Source organism: Gossypium arboreum, chromosome 6 (assembly GCF_025698485.1).
Source record: "Gossypium arboreum isolate Shixiya-1 chromosome 6, ASM2569848v2, whole genome shotgun sequence".
Taxonomy (NCBI): Eukaryota; Viridiplantae; Streptophyta; class Magnoliopsida; order Malvales; family Malvaceae; genus Gossypium; species Gossypium arboreum.
The window spans coordinates 53817930-53834127 of NC_069075.1; positions in this window are offsets into that span (position 1 = coordinate 53817930).

Sequence of the window (16198 nt, forward strand, 5' to 3'; positions counted from 1 at the left end):
ATTGGCAACCACATTCGCTTTCCCCGAATGGTAGTCAATTATAAGCTCGTAATGTTTTAATAATTCTAACCATCTCTGCTGTCTCAAATTTAAGTCTTTTTGTGACATCAAGTACTTAGACTTTTGTTGTCAGTATATACTTAACACTTTTCACCATACAAATAATGTCGCCAAATCTAAAAAGCAAACACTATAGCAGCCAGTTCAAAATCATTAGTCGGATAATTCCTTTTGTGAGGTTTCAACTGCCTCGAAGCATAAGCCATAACTTTTCCTTCTTGCATAAGTACACATCCCAAGCCATTTAGAGAAGCATCACTATACACCACAAATTCTTTACCTGACTCAGGTTGTACCAACACTGGTGCCTCAGTTAGTAACTTTTTCAATTTCTCAAAGCTTTGTTGACTTTCTTCCATCCATTCAAATTTAACATCCTTTTGGAGTAGTCTGGTCATAGGACTAGCAATTATAGAAAATTCATTTACAAACCGCCGATAATAACTAGCTAGACCCAAGAAAATTCTAACCTCAGTTACATTCTTCAGCAGTTTCCAATCAACAATAGCCGAAATTTTATTAGGATCAACTCATATACCATCACCTGAAACAATATGACCCAAAAATCCAACTTCTCGAAGCCAAAATTTACTCTTACTAAACTTGGCATACAACTACTTATCTCTCAAAGTTTGCAAGACTATCCTCAAGTGCTCAGCGTGCTCTATCTCATCTTTCAAATAAATGAAGATATCACCAATAAATATCACAACAAACTTGTCCAAGTATGGCCAAAATATGCGATTCATTAAATCCATAAACACAGCAGGAGCATTTGTCAAACCGAATGGCATAACTAAAAATTCATAATGGTCATACCTTGTTCTAAAAGCAGTTTTAGGCACATCTGACTCTTTTACTTGCAGCTGGTAATATCCAGACCTCAAGTCAATCTTTAAAAACCATGTTGCTCCTTTCAGCTGGTCAAACAAATTGTCAATTCTCGGCAACAGATACTTGTTCTTGATAGTTACCTTATTTAACTGTAAATAGTCTATAAACAATCTCATAGAACCATCCTTTTTTTTTACAAATAATACGAGACCACCCCAAGGCGAAAAACTTGGTCTCACGAAGCCTTTGTCAGTCAACTCTTGCAACTGCGATTTTAATTCTTTCAACTCTGTTGGTGCCATTCTATGTGGATCGATCGAGATCGGAGTTGTTCCCGGTATCAACTCAATACCAAATTCTATTTCTCTAACAGGAGGCAAATCTGACAACTCTTTTGGAAATACATCCACGAATTCGCATACAATCGGCACTGATACAATTTTCTTCTCAAATTCCTTTGTATTCAACACATATGCCAAATAAGTTTCATAACCCTTTCTCAAATATCTCTGAGCTAACATCAAAGAAATCACACTAGCATTGCCTATGATTTGTCTGATTCAACCCGTAGAATTTTACAATTTTTACATTTTAATTCAATAACCTTTTGTTTACAATTTACTATAGCATCATGCAATATCAACCAATCCATACCCAAAATAACATCAAATTCGTCAAACGAAAACAGCATCAAGTCGGCCGGAAAATAATGACCTCTAATCACCAAAGGACATTTCTTGCATACTTTATCAACTACAACACATTTGCCTAACGGGTTTGACACTTTAATCATAAATTCCGTAGACTCAACAGGTATACTCATATTAGACACCAATTTCATGCACACATATGAATGAGTAGAACCAGGGTCAACCAAAGCAATAACGTTAACATCATAAAGAGAGAAAATACTAGTGATCACATTGGGAGATGAAGCATCTTCACGCTCCTTTAAGGCATAAGTTCTAGCCGGAGCTCTAACTTCAGATTTAAACACTGAATCTCTAACTACATTCTTACTGCTTGTCTCATTCCCAGCATTTCTCGAAGATCTTCCTCTCGAAACTGCACCACTAGGTTTTGCAGTCTGAAATTTTTCTTTTTCAATTCTCTCTGGATAGTCTTTAATAAAGTGATCTGGAGAACCACACTGGTAACATTCGTTAGTTCTACATGGTCCAAGGTGACTTCTACCATATTGTTGGCACTCGGGTCTAACAAATCTCGAATTTCCCACACTAGCCACAGAAGTAGTCTGAGATTTAAAACCTACATTTTGCTTCTTACGATTCTCATATGAATGTCTGACCGAAACATGAGAACGAGAATACATATCTCTGAATTTTCTAGATTGCAGTGGGAATGCACTGCTCATCAGTCTTGTCTTCAAATTTCTAGTCGTAGCCTCTGCCTTTCTTTTTTCTTTAATTAGTTCTTCAGCCTTGCAAGCCCGATCAACAAGTACTATGAACTCTTTCAACTCAAGAATTCCTAAAAATACTTTGATGTCTTCATTGAGTCCGTATTCAAATCATCTACACATTTTAGCCTCTGAAGGAATACATTCTCTATCATACTTACTCAACTGAACGGACTCCCTTTCATACTCAGTAACTGTCTTATTGCCTTGCTTCAACTCGAGAAACTCTTTACCCTTCTATTCAACAAATCTTTCACTGATGTATTTCTTCCGAAATTCTTCTTGAAAGAACTCCCAAGTCACTTTCTCTTTTGATACCACTGAAATCAATATCTTCCACCAATAATAGGCAGAATCTCTCAATAAGGATATAGCACATTTCAAGCACTCTTCATGTGTACAAGACAATTCACCAAATACCTGAATAGAATTCTCAAGCCAAAATTCTGCTTTCTCGGCATCATCATCAACATTTGCCCTGAATTCTTCAGCCCCTTGCTTGTGAATTCTGTCAATTGGGGTTCTATGAAATATCATCAGATCCATACCTTGAGGCATCAGGGGTACAAGTTGAGGAATCGAGGGAGGTGGGGGAGGTTGTTGAGCATTCGGGTTCATACGAACGAACTCGGTGTACCATGTATTCATCATCTGGAGAAAGGCTTCCCGAGCCCCTTTTCCTCCTCCTTGACTAACAGTAGGAGGTTAGTTTTCAGTCTACATCGCCCCTTCAGTAGGAGCTGGCGCATTGCTCCCTACATCATCAGCCACAGCTGGATCGGGATCCATTTACTATAAAAAAATCATTTTAAAAGTCAGGAGTTGTCATACTATCACAATATATATATGACATGTATAGCAAAACCAGTACATACACCACATTAGTCCGAGAACAGACTAAAACGTAGCTCTGATACCACCAAATGTAAGACCCCCTTACCTGAGACCGTCATCGGAGTCCAGCACGAAGCGTTAATAGACTTAAATTATCACTTAAACAATTTCAAACAATTTATTTCACCTTTCGTAATAAACTGCCCATCTGCATCACAGTCGCTAAAAATTTCATATCTCGAGGTACGAAACTTGAAATTAAAATCCGTAAATTTTCCCTGAAATTAGACTAATATATCTATTAACTAATTATTTTCCAGAATTTTTGGTCTGGCCAATTAGTACAGTTTATTAGTTAAAATTTCCCCTATTTTAGTGTTCGATTGCTCTAACCTCTGTTCACTACGAATCACTTTTCTATCCGTACAAAATTCATATGACTATGCCATTTATTTCTATTAAAATTAGAGTAAATAAGGAATCTACAAATATAAATTATAACTCATAATTATTTTTGTACAATTTTTAATGAATTTATAAAGTCAGAACAGGGGATTCAAAAATTGCTCTGACCCTGTTCCACCAAAACTCAAATTTATCATAAAATACAACTCATTTACCTATTTTGTTTCTTCCATATGAAAATATACTAAATAAGCTTCAATTTCATATTTTATACATCATCTAATTATGTCTCTACTATTTTTAGTGATTTTTCAAACTCATGTCATTGCTGTTGTATGATACTATTTTATAGCAAAATTCACCTTTTTATGAATTTCCATGGATTAGATAGCACATTAAGTATACATAACACCAAATATGATCTTGATTAGCCATTCCAATGGCTAATCATTACCAAACATTTCCTTACCACCCAAAAACCGTATCATAAGATCATATACATAAAATGATTATAATGCTATACATGCAATATTAAAAGAATACAAGCCACTATACCAAAATGGTCCACGGATAGTGTGAGCGAGCCTTCGACCGTTCCCGATTTCCGAGATGGCTTGTTAAAACAACAAAGAATGGAAAGGAGGGAGTAAGCATAAATGCTTAGTAAGTTCATATGTAAATAACAAGTAACATAATCATGCAATCCAACATAAAACATTATTTGTATAAATATCACCAAGACATTCATGTTACATTTGCATTTACTATTTTACCACAATTTCATCATACCAAGTTCTCAACCCAAGGGTTTAAGCGCATACCTGTCCAAATTTTCTCATTCACCACACTTACCAACATGTCACCTTCGTCTTAAGTTTTCTCCTTATTCACTTAAGATTCACCCGTTGAACACATCAGAATATAATTTGGATACACGGATTGCATGCACATAAGTGCCATACCCGCAGCTAAACAAACTCAATAGCCTACGAAAATTATGTAGCCAAGCTACCATGTAACTTGCCCATAAGCGAACTCGAACTCAACTCAACGAGCTTGGGCGTTTGCATCCATAAGTGAACTCGAACTCAACTCAACGAGCTTGGAACTCAAATATCCTAGTGACATGTCACTTGTATCCTAATCTATTCCCAAGGTTCAAACGAGATTTTCCTCAATCACACATCTTTGTCGTCTTCCACGGAATGTCGGAACCAATATTTGGTAGCATATTATCAAGTAGCTCACATAATTTGCATATTACTAAATAATAATCTACAAAGCATAATATTTCATGATAATAATCATCATATCATATAAATAACATTAAATTACTTAAAATGACAATTATATTACTACATTTACACATGAACTCACCTCGGAAAAAATGTTAGAAATCAAGCCTATTCCTTGTAAACTTTATTTTTCCCTCGATCACGATTCGAATCTTGTTTCTCTTGATCTAAAAGGCTAAATTAATTTATTCAATGTACACATTCATCAAAACACCACCCAATACGGGCTCGGATGAAAATTACCATTTTACCCCTAGCTTTTCAATTATTTACAGTTGAGTCCTTAAGTTCGTACAATGAGTTACATGCATTTCCCATGACATCTAGGCATAGCTGAATTCCTAGTGTCCATAACAGCCCATATTTCACACTAAAAATCAGATTTTTACCATCAATTTTACCCTTTTTACAATTAAGTCCCGTTTTAGGTGTTTTCACATAAAACTACTAGGTAAAAGTTGTTAAACACATATCAAACCATCATATTTCTTCATTATTCATCAAAATACAATTATGTCACACATGGGTAAATTTTCATACATGCATCCTAGCTCAAAATATTGCTAGAAAATGATAGAACATGCTTTCTAGATTTTAAAATCGAAAAGAGCATTAAAAACGGGCATGAAAATCACTTACAATCAAGGCTTGAAAATGTTGAAACCCTAGTATGGTGATAAGCAAAATTCGGCAGCCCTATGGAGAAGATGAGTCCATTTTTGTGTTATTTTTTCCCTTTTAATGACTATATTTACCAGATGACAAAAATGACCTTAATACCTTTCTTTGTAATTTTTCATGTACAAGCCCATTTTTGTCCAAAATTTTAAAAATTGGTTAAATTGCTATTTAAGACCCCCTAATTAATATTCCAAAGCAATTTCATACTAAAAGCTTCTAGAATGCAAGTTTTACAACTTATTCAATTTAGTCCCTAATTTCAAATTAAGCACTTTATGTATAGAATTTCTTCACGAAATTTTCACACAATCATGCAATCATATCATAGACCTCAAAATAATTATAAAATAATTATTTCTATCTCCGATTTGTGGTCCTGAAACCACTATTTCGATTAGGCCCTAATTTGGGATATTGCACATGTCCTCCACACGATTGAGACACACGGTCGTGTCTCTGCCCGTAGGGCTAACACTTAGGCTATTTTCCAAGCCTTCATGTTTCCCATAAACCCTTACAACCGTATACATATAAAACTCACAACACATAGCATCCTTTTAGTTTTTAAACACCCTTTATTAAGACACATTCAACATTAGCTCGTCATTATACATATGTTCCACCTACTCATGATAAGTTAGTCTAGCCACATTATTACACATTCATTTGACCTTGTCATCTCATTAATCACTTATACCATTAAACTATGGTTACTAACTTATACATCAAACATCCATGTTCAAGGCACTATCATCTTGTTACCATATTACACTTTTAATTCATGGTCATGACCACCTCGATTGGTTATAAAACATGCATTCAACACACATGACATATTACCAACCATGCATGGAAAACAAACATATTCATATCATCACATCATATGCATTAAAACATAATATGATTAGCTAGACTTACAAACCATAATCATATGAGCCACATCTCATGGCCAGACACAATAGCTCGATATAGGCCAATGCATTTAGCCAAATCATAATAACACACGTCATAGAACTAGGTCCCTATACATGCCACTCACTTGATATTTCTAACATATGTATCAATACTCCAAAGGTATTGGCTTGATAGTGTGATGCTGCCTCTGACGATCTCTAACCCCGAGCCGACCTGAAAACACTAAAAGAAATGGAAAGAAGGGAGTAAGATTCATGCTTAGTAAGCTCGCATGAAAAATAAAAAGCAATGTATTAACATGCTATTTTTCAATTCCTCTCTATTTATTCAAAGTCCAGTTAAGTTGTTTTCTCGAGTCAAGGTCACTAAATTATTTATATCTGGAGCTATCGAACTCAAAATTGAGAACCGCTAATTTTTCCAGAAACTAAACTCATGTATCTTCTTGCCATAAAATGATCAGAATTTTTGGTCTATCCAATAAGCATAACTTATTCTTTAAATTCATCCCTGTTTCACTATCTGACAGATCCGACCCCTCTGCACTAAAAATTAATTATATCTTCATACAAGATTTGGATAATGTTCCTATTTCTTTCTTTTGAAAATAGACTCATTAAGAATTTTAAGAATATAAATTAGAACCCATAATTATTTTTGTACAATATTTAATGATTTTCCCAAATCAAAACGGGGGATTCCAAAATCATTCTGACTCTGTCTCATAAAAATTCAAATATCTCAAAAATTAAATTATTTTGCTTACACCATTTCGTTTATATGAAAATAGACTCAATAAGATTTTATTTCATATCTTATTCAACTTCTAATTCGATTTCTACCATTTTTAGTGATTTTTCAAATTCACACAACTGCTGCTGTCCAAAACTATTTTATTACTAAATTTCACTCTTTCATGTTTTCTTTGTTGTAACTTTCATTGTAACACTTACTCCATATCAATCTTACCAAAGTTCGATCACATATCGAGCATGTTGGTCATAAGTTTACACACACGAACCTTCACTTATTCATCGCCTAGTCATATTCAATTACACCTAGTCATTTCCCATTGAACACATCGGAATAATAACGGATGCCCTTGTAGTCAAAGCTACCTTCTTCACAAATTGTCCTTCACATAGTACCACACTTGTGAAAAAGCTATCTTTTACACATAGTGGCCTGCACTTAGAACCACACATGTGATCGAAGCTATCAGGTACGCATAGTAGCCTGCACATAGTACTACATATGAGACCTAACCATCTTGTACACGTAGTAGCCTGCACTTAGTACTACACACGTGACCTAAAACCATTTTAAACACATAGTAGGCTGCACATAGTACTACACATGTGTTCTCAATGGATCATTCATATCTCTTCTATTCCGAAGATCCAACCGAGAAATTCTTCACTTTTCAACATTTTACCAATTCATCCATAATCAATTTCAATTCATAATTTACATCAAGTGATCATTCAATATGCAACCACCTCTCATATAATAACAAAATATTATAACATAAGTAAAAATGATATATTATTCACATACAAACTTACCTTCCTTTTCACACTTGCACAAGTTATCCAACTTAATAAAACATCATGTTACATCAAATTCTTAATATATTCAGATATTATATAGCAAGCCATTAATGATTGAACGATTAAACATTTCATGTGCTACTAGTCATATATCATTGTTCTCACAAATTTTATATACCATTCTTTCATCACTTTTCAATATATTAAATCATGCCATTCGGGAAATAATAATATAGAATTTTCAATTCAAATATAGCATTGCAATATTATTGACATACGAACTTACCTCATCACCAAAATAGCAAAAAAGGAACCTAACCGTCGATTTTCCATTTTTCACCCGATCTAGGTCCAATCCTCATTTTCCTTGATCTATAATATCACATTTAGTCCAATTATTAGTCACATTATTTAATGTGATCCAAAAAGCATATGTTGAAAAAATTATGTTTTTTCCCCTAAACTTTGTCAAAATTACACTTTTGCCCTTAGGCTTGTAAAGTGATTTTTATTCAATTTTCTCACTCTATAGGCGTAGCCGAACCATTTTAATAGCTATAGAAAACTAAAATTCTCATCAAAACACCATTTTATACCATATTTACAACTTTTACAAACTGGTCCTTTCAAACGTTTTCATCAAAAATCACTCAGTAAAAGTGGTTTATTTAACACCCAACACTCATTTTCTACCATTAGAAATCAAAATGCATGCTTGTCACATATGGGTCAATTTTTAAACATGAACCTTAGTTCAAATTAATGGCAGAAATAGATAGATCTTGTTATAGGGATTGTAAAAACGTAAAAATAATTAAAAACGGGGCCAGAACAGACTTACAATCAAGCTTGGAAGCTCCATGGTTTCTCCATGCAAGTTTCAGCCAAGAGGTTGAAGATGGACAAAAATTGGCTTTTAATTTTGTTTTTAATTCATTTTGATAACTAAATGACCAAAATACCCTTAATGAAAAACTTTGAAAACATGCCTAACCATGTCCAATTTTGTCCACCAACTTAACCAATGGTCTAATTACCATATAAGGACCTCCAATTTAAAATTTTAGAACAATTGGACACCTCTAGCATGTAGAACTCAACTTTTGCACTCTTTTACGATTTAGTCCTTTTGACTAAATTGAGTGCCCAAACGTCAAACTTTTCGAGCAAAATTTTCACAAAATCATTTCGTGAAACTGTAGACCATAAAAATATAATAAAAATAAATTTTTTCTCATTGGATTTGTGGTCCCGAAACCGCTGTTCTGACTAGGCCCAAAATCGGGATGTTATATTTCTCCCCCTTTAGGGATTTTCGTCCCCGAAAATCATACCAGAACAGTGGTTTTGGTTTTTCACTTATTTTCCTCAATCCTATAATCAATTTCAAAGAAATTTCACTGAAGCTGAGCTTTTACTACCTATCTCTTAAATTCCACATACAAGAATCATGAGTGGTTTTCGCTTTACAACACTTTCACTGAAACTTAATCTCAATCAGAAAGTTCATGTACTCAAAACACTGATCCATACTATCATGTTACATATACATTCATACTTGAATCTTTTTCAAATTTGAATAGTGAAACTAGCCAGTTCATATTGGCCTCATACTCTTTATAATTCCACATAGTCCGATTATTTGCCAATTCAACTCTCAGTTACCTTTCATTTCAAAGCCTTCTCTAGCTTTCCCAAGAAATCATGATATGAAACCCGGATCTCAATCTAATTAGTGGAGACTAGAATCTCAAGATGTCCAACATTCATAAGGACATGAAATTCCTCAAACCTAATGAGCAAAAATTCAGTACATACCAGTATGATTTACATATCTCGTCAAATATTTAGCAATAAGCAACATGACATTTTTCTCTTTCGAAGACATGGATGATATTGATAGGGCCTTGAGGATAATCCTTTTCTCATTTTCCATTCTAATATCAATACTGGAAGATATAACTCTGGTAGAACCTGATGCTCGGCTTTAACCCCATTAACATTTCAAATATTCTTACACAAGGATCATACAATAACCATCTCATCATCTTTTAATACCTAAGTCATTTAAACTATAGCAAAATCAAGTCTTTCTATAAAATCAGATACTTTAAGCTATCACTTGTCTTGTTGTCTTAAAGCATATCACCATTCAAACAATAATACATCACTGAAAATCATGAAGTCTTTGCTCAACCTAGACTAGACCAGTTCAAAGGCTTCGGTTAACAATGTTCTCATCTGTCCAAGCTTTGCCAATCATGAATTAAGCCATTAATTTCACAAGATGAAAATTTTACCACTTAAGCCTTTGCCAATGTTAAATCCTTATACAAAAATTTAGAGACATCCAAAAACTAAGATCACCAAATCACCATGATCAAATCAGAAGCATAATCATACTTGATATATATATTGCAAGCTAAAAGTCATACTTTAACTATAAGCCATGTTCGACAAGTTGCGAGATAAAGATGACCAAGAATTCAAGATAAGGAAATCCACAATTGAGAAATCCAGAATATAGAAATCCAACATAAAAAAATCCAAAACAAGAAAATCCAATCAGACTGAAATGCCTTTATCTATCATTAAGATCAGGGAACATTTCCATATTACAAAAATTCACCAGAGAATATACAACCACTACAACAAATTTCCAGAAATAAATAGACACCTAAAGCGCCTTAGGAGAGACAACCATCATCTACTCATTGTAATTACCATACCGAAACATTTCACATTCAAACATTATTCCTCTAACTATTTTCTGTATTAGAATTTCCATATTATTCTTTTCACTAAAGGAGATCAGCTCATGAGGGAATTTCAATCAATAAATTTCTTGACGTTATACCAGGATAGGTCGTTTTACAAAAATCAACCTTTTTCACTAACTGCAATGTTGCAAAAATTAAACAATCTTTCGGTCAATCTGATATCTTTCTAGCTTATTTTTGTACTTATCAACCCATTCTCAATCTCTAATCATGCTTGTAACCATTCTATCACTGAACTCTTTGGTTTCTTATGTGACAGCCCTAAATTGACCCTAGTCAGAAAGTGGTTTCGGGACCACTAAACCGAGTCATAAAAATAATTAACCGTCATAATTGATGCTCATTATATGTACATATGCATGTGTGAAAATTTCATGTTTGGATTTTGTTAATTGTAAGTGAATTTTATCAAATAGGACTTATGTGAGAAAATTTAGAAATGTGCTAGGCAAATGTAAGGTGGCCTATAAATGCATGTTGTGAAAATGCTGGGTTTGCATGTCAATTTACCCAAAATTTAAGCATAGTGGCGGCCATGTTATGAATGGAAACATGTTGCAAACATGTTTAGTTAGTGGTTATGTTAGAAAGAATAAATAATGAAAAGGAATATGATGAAAACAAAGAAAAGAAAAAAAGTGTCCATCCTTTCACATTTTGTTGGCTTGGCGAATGTTCTAAGAAGAAGGGGGAAGAGCTTGAGAAAATCAGCCATGGGAGGGTGCTAGACTAAGGTATGTTTGATGTTGTCCATGAGATTCATGCATGTTTTTAGTTGTTAGTTTGAGTTCTACCTAGCCCATGGTTTAAATCTTTGCTATGAGATGGGGATGATATTCGCCATGGGTGTTGTCTTCTTGGTTGATGTTTGATGTTTGATGTTGTGGTGATGAGGCATGAAGATGAGTTAAGTTCCGCTAAGGTGGATTTGTGTTGATGTCATTTGCATGCTAAGTGTGAAGCTTTGTAATGATACATGTGTATGGTGCTTTTGATGTTGTGAATGGAAGTAGAGGAAAAGTAAAAGAAAATTTATGTAGAAATGTGATATATGTGGGTTTATAGGATGTTACAAATATATGTGAAGCCATGCTAGATTAGGAAAAATTCAGTCAAGTGTTCATGAGATGAAATTTTGTGTTTAGGTGAATTAAAGATGATAGTATAGTTGATATTATATATATATATATATGTATGCATATTCGGCCAGCAAACTAAGAGCATAAGGTAGCAAGATAAAAATTTTACCATGCCATTCCGTATGTCATAAAATCATTAAAATGTGAATACCAATATATGTAGCAAAGCGGTTGAATGAGTTAATTTATTTGTTTAAGCTCAAGATCCTAAAGGAGAGGCGTCCAACAAGGGAAATCAAGGTCATCGAGTAGCCGACTTGGAATTATTTTACCCAACACAAGGTAAGTCATTAAGCATATAGTTGGTATTGATTTAAATGATCGTAATACCTATGCAATTGTGTTTAATGAGATGAAATGTATACAAATGTATATTTATGTAGAGATGAAATTGTCGAATGTAAAAAGGAAGTGAAGCGTATATAGTGGCTGGTTTTCGGCACTAAGTGTGCGGACAATAAGTGTTCACGGTTGAGAGAATGGCACTAAGTGTGCGGGCTTGAAATGCATGGCACTAAGTGTGCGAGTTTAAAGTACATGGCACTAAGTGTGCGTGGTTGATTATTAAGCACTATGTGTGCGAACCCACTATATAAATATATATATATATATATATTTTTCTATCAATTATTTATATTAAGGTGCGACCTTACCGAATCGATTTCAACAATGGAAAGGGTAAGTACCTTGAGTTCATGGCTAATAGGTGCTATGTTTATATATGGAGTTGAGCGTGGTAAGTTTTGAACCTATGTGATGATTATAATTGAAGTCACGTACATAAGGTTCATCGTGGAATAGGTGAAAGTTCGTTTAGTTGTATGATTGTAACGAAAATAAAATGATGTATGGAAATGCCTCAATTATCCTATTGAATAGCGTATGAAATGTCAATGTAGGACTTGGAATGAGATTGAATCGTAAGGTCTAAGAAATTATGGCATAGTTTGTAACGCCCCCACACCCGAGACCGTCGCCGGAGTCGAGTATGAGTTGTTACTAAGCTTAGTTTAACATTTTTAGAACTTTGAATTATTTGTTTCTACATTCACAGCTTTTAAGCTACTTGCGTCACCGTCACAAGAAAAATCATATCTCGAGTTACGAAACTCGAAATTAAGATCCGTAAATTTTCCCTGAATCTAGACTCATAAAACTATCTACTAACTTTTTTCTAGAATTTTTGGTTGGGCCAATTAGTACAGTTTATTAGTTAAAGTTACCCCTGTTTCAAGACTCGACTGGTCTGACCTTTGTTTACTACGAACCACATTTCTCTCTGTACAAAATTCAGATGACTATGAGGTTTGTTTATACTAAAACTAGACTCAATAAGGATTCTGAGGATATAAAATACACCACCTAATTATATCTTTACAATTTATGGTGAATTTATAAAGTAGGAACAGGGGATTCAGAAACTGCTATGACTCTGTTTCACTAAAATTAAAATATCTTCTAACATATACTTCCTTTACTTGTTTCATTTGTTTCATGTGAAACTAGACATAATAAGCTTCAATTTGATATGTATTTCACCACCAAATTCAATTTCTATGATTTTTAGTAAATTTTCAAACTCGCGTTAGTGTTGCTGCGGTATTCTGTTTATAGTAAATTTCATCCTTTTTATGAGTTTATATGCACTAAGTATCTTAATAGTTTTCCTTAACATCAAACATAATCTAAACTAACCATTTTCATAATTTATCATTATCAAGCATTTCCTCAACCATTCACAACCATACCATAAGATCATTTACACAAAATGGGTATATTGCTATACATGCCATACTTAAATTTACAAGCCATTTACCAAAAATCTTCGGATAGTGTGGTGAGCCTTCGACCTATCCCGACTCTGAGCTGGCTTGTCCAAAACTACAATGAGTAAGAAGGAGGAGTAAGCATAAATGCTTAGTAAGTTCATATGCAAATAATAAGTAACATAACAAACAGTTATACCACCAACATTAGCATACATCACTAAAACACATATCACATTTTAATCATTCTTCATCATCTTATTACCTTATCGTGGTTGTATCAATACTCAACCCGAGGGTTAAATACATACCTGTCCAAAATATCCATTTCATATCACTTACCAATACGTCTCTTTACATCTCGAAATTTTCCTCCATTTGAGTAGAACTTTACCCGTTGAACACATCGAATATAATTCGATACATGGATAACTTGCACATAAGTGCCATATATGAAATCAAGCAATCATGTAACCCGCCCATAAGTGAACTCGGACTCAACTCAACGAGCTCGGGCGTTCGCATTCATAAGTGAACTCGAACTCAACTCAACGAGCTCGGATGCCTAGTTACATCTCACGAACTCGGACTCAACTCAACGAGTTCGGACATTCGCATCCATAAGTGAACTCGGACTCAACTCAACGAGTTCGGATGCTCAACCATCCTAGTGACATGTCACTTGTATCCTAATCTATTCCTAAGGTTCAAACGGGCTTTTTCCTCGAACACTTATCCTTGCCGTCTTCCGTAAAATGCCAAATCAATACTCGTAACAAATATATTTAACAAGTAGCTCGCATAATTTACATATTATTTGAAATTAACCACAAAGCATACATTTCATAATAAAATTCAGCATAACACATAATTAATATCAATAACTTAAAATAACAATTATGCTACTTTATTTACACATGAACTTACCTTGGTACCAAAATACAAAGATTTTGCGATTTAGTCCACAATCTTTTCTTTTCCTCGATTGAGGTCGATTCCACGTCTTTCTTGATTATGGAGTTTGGAAGCTTGAAACAAACCCTAGCTATGGAGAACCCTTGAAATTTCGGCCTAATGAAGAAGATGGACAAAAATTGGCTTTTAATTTTGTTTTTAATTCATTTTAATAACTAAATGACCAAAATACCCTTACTACTTAACTTTCCAAAAATTCCTTCCATGTCCTAATTTTTTCCATTAACTTAAAATTGGTAAAATTGCTATTTAAGACCTCCTCATTAATATTCCAAAACAATTTCATACTAAAAACTTCTAAAATGCAAGTTTTGCAACTTATTCGATTTAGTCCCTACTTTCAATTTAAGCACTTTAGGCATAGAATTTCATCACGAAATTTTCACACAATCATGCAATCATATCATAAACATCAAATTCATTGTAAAATAATTATTTCTATCTCGGATTTGTGGTCACGAAACCACTATTCCGATTAAGCCCTAATTTAGGATATTACAACTCTCCCCCTTTTAAAGATTTTCGTCCTCGAAAATCTTACCGTAAAACAGTGTGGGTATTGGTTTCTCATAGTTTCTTCAGTTTCCCATGTAGTCTCTTCTACCCCATGCTTTTGCCACAACACTTTCACAAGTGCAACACTTTTATTTCTTAGTTGTTTGACTTCTCGAGCTAAAATCTTAATCGGTTCTTCTTCATAAGTCATATCGGTCGCAGCTTCAATTTCTCGCGGTGAAATTATATGTGAAGGATCTGAACGATACCGACGTAACATAGATACGTGAAACACATCATGAATCTTTTCTAATTCGGTGGTAAAGCTAGCCGATATGCTACCGGTCCAACTTTTTCAATTATTTCATACGGTCCAATAAAACGCGGACTTAACTTGCCCTTTCGTCCAAGTCTAAGGACTTTCTTCCATGGAGACACTTTCAAAAATACCTTATCACCAACTTGAAACTCAATGTCCTTTCGCTTTAAGTCTGCATAAAATTTCTGTCTATCTGAAGCAGCTTTCAAACAATCTCGAATTATCTTCACTTTTTCTTTAGTTTCTTTTATTAAATCAACTCCATAAATCTGATTTTCCTTGAGTTCAGTCCAATACAAAGGCGTTCGACACTTGCGACCATACAATGCTTCATAAGGTGCCATTTTCAAGCTTGTCTGATAGCTATTGTTGTAAGCAAATTCTACCAACGGCAAATATCTTTCCCAACTTCCTTGAAATTCCAATACACAACATCCGAGCATGTCTTCAAGAATCAATTACTCTCTCGATTGTCCATCGGTTTGTGGATGAAAAGCAAGATCGAAATTTAACCGTACCTAACGCGTCTTGCAACTTTTGCCATAACCGCGAGGTAAACCTTGGATCTCTATCTGAAATAATCGATAATGGTATTCCGTGTAATCTAACAATTTCTTTAATATACTGATTCAGCCAACTTGTTAAGAGAATAATTAAATGCGTCATCGGATAAAATGAGCCGACTTAGTTAATCATCAACTATTACCCGGATGGCATCTTTCTTTCCGAG